The 7,453-nt window shown below is 29.5% G+C and overlaps 1 long non-coding RNA gene across 1 annotated transcript; it reads left to right on the top strand.

The window, feature by feature from the left end:
• The first annotated feature begins 1,121 nt into the window (after positions 1-1,121).
• LOC117171485 lies at positions 1,122-5,936 on the top strand. Its single transcript, XR_004466885.1, has 3 exons — positions 1,122-1,235; positions 5,413-5,535; positions 5,616-5,936. It is a non-coding gene; the product is annotated as an uncharacterized LOC117171485 (long non-coding RNA).
• The last annotated feature ends 1,517 nt before the right edge of the window (positions 5,937-7,453 follow it).

The following is a 7,453-nucleotide window of genomic DNA, read 5'->3' as shown; positions in this document are numbered from 1 at the left end:
ATTTAAAGATTGCGAAAAATTATTAACATTGAAAAATGGAATTTTTTCCGTTAAGTTTCATGGAATCTAGGTTGATTATTAATAAATTTTGGCGGAAGTTTATCGCAGTTCGACAGGTTGAATATTGTACCTTTATACGAACATGCAAAATGAGGAATTTTGTGGTGATTAAGAGAAATTTCATTAGAATTGTATAGAATTTTATGAACTATGTGAAACTTCGTATAAATAAAATAGTAATTTACATAAGAATATGCCCTTAGAATTTAATATTCCAATTTTATATTTATTATAAGAGATTAGAGGTTTTTATAATAACAAAGATCTCTTGGAACACAGTTTAGACAAATTTAAACAGTATACTTGTTATACATTTCTAAACTTTATTAAAACTCTCCTTGAGTAATAAAAAAATTATTTATGAGAATAATATTAAAATTTAATTGAAATTCGAGAAAAATCCCATGAAGCATTATTTTTGTGAAGGGACATTATTTATTTGCATTATATAACACTGATGGTTATCTAAAGGATTTTGACAGATTATTATCTGTTACAGAAAACAATTTTCTCCTAGTTTTAAGGGCATTTAAATTTCAAAATGTGCCGAGGGATTATTGAACCATACATTTTTTGAAAGATTACATTCAGACTGATAATGCACTTCAAAGAGAGTCTGTAATAAGTAACTGTTATTCAAGAGTGGCTTTGCATGATGCATAATACTCTTATGAAAACGGCACTTTCAAAGTGTTTTCTCTTGGATTTTTCTCGGCGTCCCTCTCATTTTTTGTTACATTCGCGAATAAATCATTTGACACATTCTCAGTTCTCTCGCTCTCCAGATCCAGCTTATCATCCCCTTTTTTCTTCGGTTGCGCCCTGAATAATCTGAAGCACTGGTGATAAAAATTATTAAGAAAAAGGAACGTTTACTACCCAAGACTAAGGCATTAATTTTAATGTGAATATTGGAAATATCTATGTAGTGTAGGCATGTGCATAGTTTATGAATGTAATCAAAACCTCCTAATTAATTGGCATTAATAGCGAAGAGCGACTAATTGACGTTATATGTTTTGTCGCGACTTTAGGTTCGTCAGTATGAATTAACTGTTCAGTTTAAAATAAACGATGTAACGAGATCGATACGGTTTTTGAATGGAGAATGGGAATATTGAGTCCCTTGAATCCTCTCAATTCAATTGCATCAGTTCCTGACTCGAATTTCGAAGGTAGGTTAATTCTATTCTTGGGACACAATACTAATTGCTCGACTTCTGGCTTGCATACTGAAACCCGGAAATTCAAAGTCTACTGGAATGTCAGTCCAACTTTTAGCGCCGGTCATCAATTAAAATCATTTGGAAAAATACGAAGCACGTGATTAAAATTTTTAAACTTATTTTTGCTGTTTGCTTTTTCTCTTCTAGTATCGGGATGTCCAGATATTACATTATGTTTTTATTTTGAGGAAAATTCTTGGATGGATGTCCAGCAAGATCAGAAGAATTTCTTTTTTGAAAAAAATCGTACGTCACTACAAAATGTGAATAATCTTTTGCATAAATCTTACCTTACTGTTTTATCAAATAATATTTAAAGTTTTCTCTAAACAAATATATTTTTAGCCTTACATTATTTGTTTGACTTGGACTATTTATTTGAATGAAAGATTTGTGAATATCTAAAATATTTGTGTGTTTGGGTTTTAGATAACAAATTTGGTTTCATTTTATTTAACCACCAAATTAACGCTTTTTTAATTTTTTTAAGCATCATTTCTCTCAAGATTTTTAGAACTGACCTTTTTAGTATTAATTTATTAAATAAAATTACATCTGTGCCAAAAGTATCTAGTCATAATTTTCATTGAGTGAGTATACCCTTTACAAAATGCTTCATTCTATTATAAACAAAGGAATGAACAAAAGTTATTTTTCGAGATTGTAAATGTGTTGAACTTATTTAAATCTAGCATTGTTGTATGAAATATGAGAGAAATTATTAATCTGTTATGACTGCTTAAAAGTATATGCTTTATGGTTCTAATAATTTGCAAATTAAATAAAAATTATGTAAGCGATTTGTTCATATGACTAAATTAAATGTAGGCTATTTTTTAACAAGTAGAAGTAATTTTTTTAAGACTCAACTAAGGATATTATTCCTATTAGCTTTCTCTATGATGGTTTAAGAATGTATAGAAACTAATAATTATTGGAACAATTTTCTAAATACTTTACGAATTTAAAACATTTTTTGATTACTTAAACAATTTAAATATAGAAACTAACAGTTTGGAATACGCTCTGTTTTTATTTGGGGAAATGCTCAATAATGTCTGCTTGATGACTTTTCACTATAATGCTGTCCAAATCAACAACAATGATTAATTATTTGAACAGTTTTTATGATAAACAAAAATATCATAGTAAATATTCAGTGACAAGGTATTCTTAGTTGATTCCGTTAAAAAATCGTTGAAAAACATCCAAACTGAAAGTTTTTAAAATAGAAATTGTTTAAATAATTGTAAAATAAAATCTATTTTCAATTATTTTGCAATTAAACATTTTTTTTCTAGTCTGTACAAAAACTCTGTATTTCAGAGAGCTACATTGCCATCCGCAAAAATAATGTTTGTTTATTAATTTGTTTATAATGTAATACATTTTTAAAAATAATTCTCGCCCACTGAAAATTATTTTTAGATAGTTTTATTATATATATAAGACCTTGTTTTGATAAATCTCACAATCTTCACGAAAAGGGTTTTGTCATTTCGAAACAAATGACTTGACGAGTCAATAGCAATACATTTTTAATAAAAGAAATGAAACAAATTCAGAAAGTAAATGGAAAGAAGGTAAAAATAGGTATTTATTTATACGAAATGTTCAAATGATTAAAATTTGCTGACAGTTGGAAAATATGAGAACAAGAATTCTTTGGTAATACGGTATCAGTTAATTTCTTTAAAAAATAAGGCTTTTCTTGGAAGAATATTCAACATAGGCATTTGTTTTCAGAATTGCTTAAAAAAATAGAAAAGTTGGTAAAATTAACAAATATGACAACAATAAATAAGTTTAAAAGATATTTTCAGGTTATTCTGGAAAATAAATTGAGTCTACTCATTTAGATATTGTTAAAATGTACATTTGTACACAATTTTTTTGTAAGTATTTGCAAAATAGCAGCTACTCTTAACCAATCATAATAGTAAATGAATTTATCTCATACGTAATGCAAAAACGTTGGGCTTCTAAAAATAATTGTTACGAGAAAATAAGTATTCTTCTTCAGGTTGTTTCTAACATTATGAACAATTTTTTTTAGTACAACACATTATGAGTTATTTCTGTATTGTTATCGTATATTGGTTCAAGAACTGTTTTATTTCATTTGAAATTCTTTAAAACAGTAGCACATTTAAAAAATAAATTTAAAAAATTAAATTCACTTGTTATAAATATAAAATGTAGGTATAGTGTGGAAAATTTCTTTTTGGCACACTGTGCCACGCACAATATTGATAGTATCATATTCCCTTTGTTCGATTCATACATAAAAGAGTTTGTATTTTGAAATAAAAATTGAATATGAATTATCTTTAAATTCAAAATAGTTTTGAGGAAAAACGGCTCAAGTATGTTCACATTGGAAATGCAAAATGGAAAATTCAGCCTATATAATAGAAATACATATACAATTGTATAAAATTAAGAATGTCTCAAATATAATTGCAAAATGTAAAGTTTGAAATGTTTGAAATTAAAAACTTTTGTAATTAAATACAAAAATTAATGTAGCAGTTAAAGTAGAATAAGAAATTAAACATGAGGAAATATAAATATGAATTACAAGTTTTTGAAATACTTGAAAATTTTAAAAACAGTATTTTCATTTTACAAGTAAGGCATACGATTACAGAGTTCACAGTGTTTTCCACATTCTCCCTTTTCTTCTGTACTAAAGAATTTCCCATTTTCCGCCTACTTTAAAAAAATTCCCTTCTCGTATTTTTCTGCGATGGTTAATTCTTTTTGATTACAAATGTTGCACTTATATTTTTGGTCTGGAGAGGCAATTACCCTATTTCATTTCACCTTCATTTTACTTTCACGTGCATTTAAAATTCACCTCATTGTAGTTTTATTTTCAAAAAAATTGACATCCGCTGTGAATTTCGACGAATAACTGAAGTGAGGTGAATTTAAGTTTCACGTGAAAGCTCTAGATTTCAGTATTTTGTAGAAGAATTAGTATTTTTTGTAAAAACTATTGTTTTAACTGAAATATTTACTAATTTATTTTCGGCTAAAAATTCATCACTTCTAGTTAAAACTCTTTTATTCTTGGTTAAAAATACATTTATTTTTAACTGAAAATGTAACTATTCCATTATTTGTTGGAAATTGATCTTTTTTAGTTAATAATTTATTCTTTCAGTTCACAAATTCATTTTTTTACTAAAAATTTACCAAAATTTTGTGTTTGAAAAATTAATTGTTTCCAGATAAAAATTCAATTATTTGGTTGAAAGTTTATATATATTTTGTTTTAAGTTCGTTTTTTTTAAATTATTCTTCTTTATTGAAAATTTAACTATTTGTTTGAAAATGTAAATACTTTATTAAAAATTCAGTTTTTTGTTAAAAATTTATCATTTCAGTGGAAAATGTCAATATTTTATTGTAGATTGATTTTTTTTAAATTTTAACTATTTTGTAAAATTATTCTCTCTTAGAAGAAACAATTAATTTTTTTGTTAAGCATTGGCCTTTTTAGATAGAAAAATTTGTTCTTTAAATTGTAGATTAAACTTTTCTTTTAAAAATTAGTCTTTTTATGGCTTGAAGATTCGACCTTAGATTGAAAACTGAACTATTTCATTCAAAATTTATCACTTTTGATAGAAGTAGGTGTGGAGAAACTTTAGAAAACGACGTCAAGTAGTTTTTGAATGGTCTCAAACTACTTACTAAGAAACTCGTTTTAAAAATTGAAGACTGGAAAATAATTCGAACAGATCGTACAAGGATCAAAGATAACTGTAAAAAGTAAAAAAGCCATTACATCTGCTAATTCTCAAGGGTCATAGGTCAGACGTCAGAGTTGACGGAGGAAAGTTCGCCGGTCAGAGGTCAAAGAATAAGTTTAAGTGTCCTAGGTCAGGTATAAAGTTGAAAAAAAAAACATTCCAATGAAATTTAACATTTAATATGTGAATTATACCAATCTTCTCTTAAATTTGCATTTTAAATTTCCAGTGCAATCTTTCCTGCCATTTGCTTATAATAAGTGTCAAAATAATAGTCTGAAAAGTTTTTAAAAAATGTAGAGAAATGATAAAATAAGTCCATAGAAATAAGTAGAAAGGAATGATGAAATTTGTCTTCGATACAGGTATCTCGAGTCATATCTCTCTAGAGGAATAGAAAGGGACCAGAGTACGCTTCTAGGTATTTCTCAGGATAGATCCTCCACATGAAAAGCCGTACTTTCAGTGTTTCTGCAACAACAGGAGTGGTAAAGTACAATTTAGATAGCTCGCTACGATCCCAAACTACTGCCGTGGGATAGGTGACCAAGGTGGTTGCTTGTTTTAGAGACCCGAAGGGTCGTGTCGGTGTTTCTACTTCCGTCACTACGACGACTGCCTTGTATTCACCGATCCTTGGTGGACAAAGCTGCTTCGTAGACCAAGAGAACCTGGGGATTTCACGCTAACCAAAATTCAAGCTAAATATTCTCATCTTGTGGAGAGACTATTGTCACTTTAATTTAAATTTGTCCCTTAATTTCCTACCTCAATCTCGCTAACCTTACCTTCTACATTTAATCTCAACAAATAGCAGTGTATCTTCAGGATAACAATTTAACTATAGTATATTATGCACCAAGGGGAAGAAGTGAGACTTTTTCAAAGAGTTTAATTTTTCTAGTACGAGTTGAAAGCGAGAAAGAAAGAGCCAGACACGAGTACTGATAAATACCCGACTTGTAAAAAGATCACTCCTCGTTCTCGGTGAATACGATCTTTTATTTAACAATTGCATGATTTCAAATTCTTTTACAACACAAGAATGATTTCTGCTCAAATAAAAGCGTTCACACATTACCCGACACTATTTTCAGTGTTTTTTGACTTACCCCTCTCTTTTGTGACATTATGGTCAACCCCCCCCCCCCCCCCCCCCCCCCCCCCCCCCAATGTAATGTGACACTCAATATGATCTCCTACTTTTAAATGCGAAAGAGAAATGTAACTTTACATATCCGCTAATTGAACAATGAATTATGAGTTACTATTTAATACTAGTATGAGAATATTTTTAGTCCAATTCTTGGAGATGTTTTTTTTTCATTTGAGAACATGGATATAATTTAAAAATTAAATCAGACAAAAGATGAACTGAACAGATTAAAGGCCTTTCAAAAGCTGCATTTCCCTTTTTTAAAGAATTCTTATTTTTCCTGATTTTAACAACCTTTCCCTTTTGCACGTTCTTTGGTTTAAGTGTAAACTGAATTGATAGAACCTAATGAAAAATCCAACTGTTTTTGGTTAAAAGTTAATTTTTTGTCGAAAAGTCTTATATCATATTTTTAGTTCACAATTAATCTCGCTTAGTTAAAAATAATACTATTTGCTAAAAAATTAATTATTTTGTTAAAAAGTCATATTTTTAGTCCAAAATTCAACTGCCTGCTTAAAAGTTGAACGAATTTTTTATTATTTCATTTTTGTAGCTGAAGATAATAACTATTTTCTTAGAAATTAATTCCATTTTTGGTCAAAAACTAATTTTTTAAGTGAAAACTTAAGTACAGTGAACTTCCACTTATGTCCCCGCGCGCGTAGTTCCCCTTCCCCCCGACGAACTTTTTTCACCGTACGCAGTTCCTTTACCTTCCACCACGTTCCCTATGCGGGCTATGCGGTCACGCCCGCGAGAGAAGCTGGCCACTAAAAAAAAGATGCCCGACGAGCGGGAAGTTTGAACTGAGTATTTTAATATGAAGTCATGGGAATGCAGATAACTTTTTCGAGAAAATATTCGAAACGCAATAGTAACACTTAAATGTCAGAATAGTACAATTCTTTAAGTGTAGAATGTACTTTCAGTCATATTCCATTCTTTTGCCGATTGATGACCTTTCAGTGTCCCGCAATACAATCAACTGTCCGAAATTTGAGGGGGGAGCCTGCTTTGGAGGCTTCAAAAAATCGATTTTTTTTGCATAAATGTCTTCCTAAACTATCCAAGAATGTGTCCATAAAATTTTAGAAGCATCCTCGAAATATTTTTGGAGTTACAAAAGGAATAGTGAGTAAGCGTCGAGCAGGTATACGATCGGCCGGGTCGCTAGGAGCGCGCGCAGAGTCGGCTTGAGCCAAGCTATACTAACATTTGAGTTCAGTTTTGTTTTGTGTTTCGGTACG

This window comes from Belonocnema kinseyi, chromosome 4 (assembly GCF_010883055.1).
Source record: "Belonocnema kinseyi isolate 2016_QV_RU_SX_M_011 chromosome 4, B_treatae_v1, whole genome shotgun sequence".
Taxonomy (NCBI): Eukaryota; Metazoa; Arthropoda; class Insecta; order Hymenoptera; family Cynipidae; genus Belonocnema; species Belonocnema kinseyi.
This window is presented reverse-complemented; position numbering and strand designations above follow the sequence as displayed.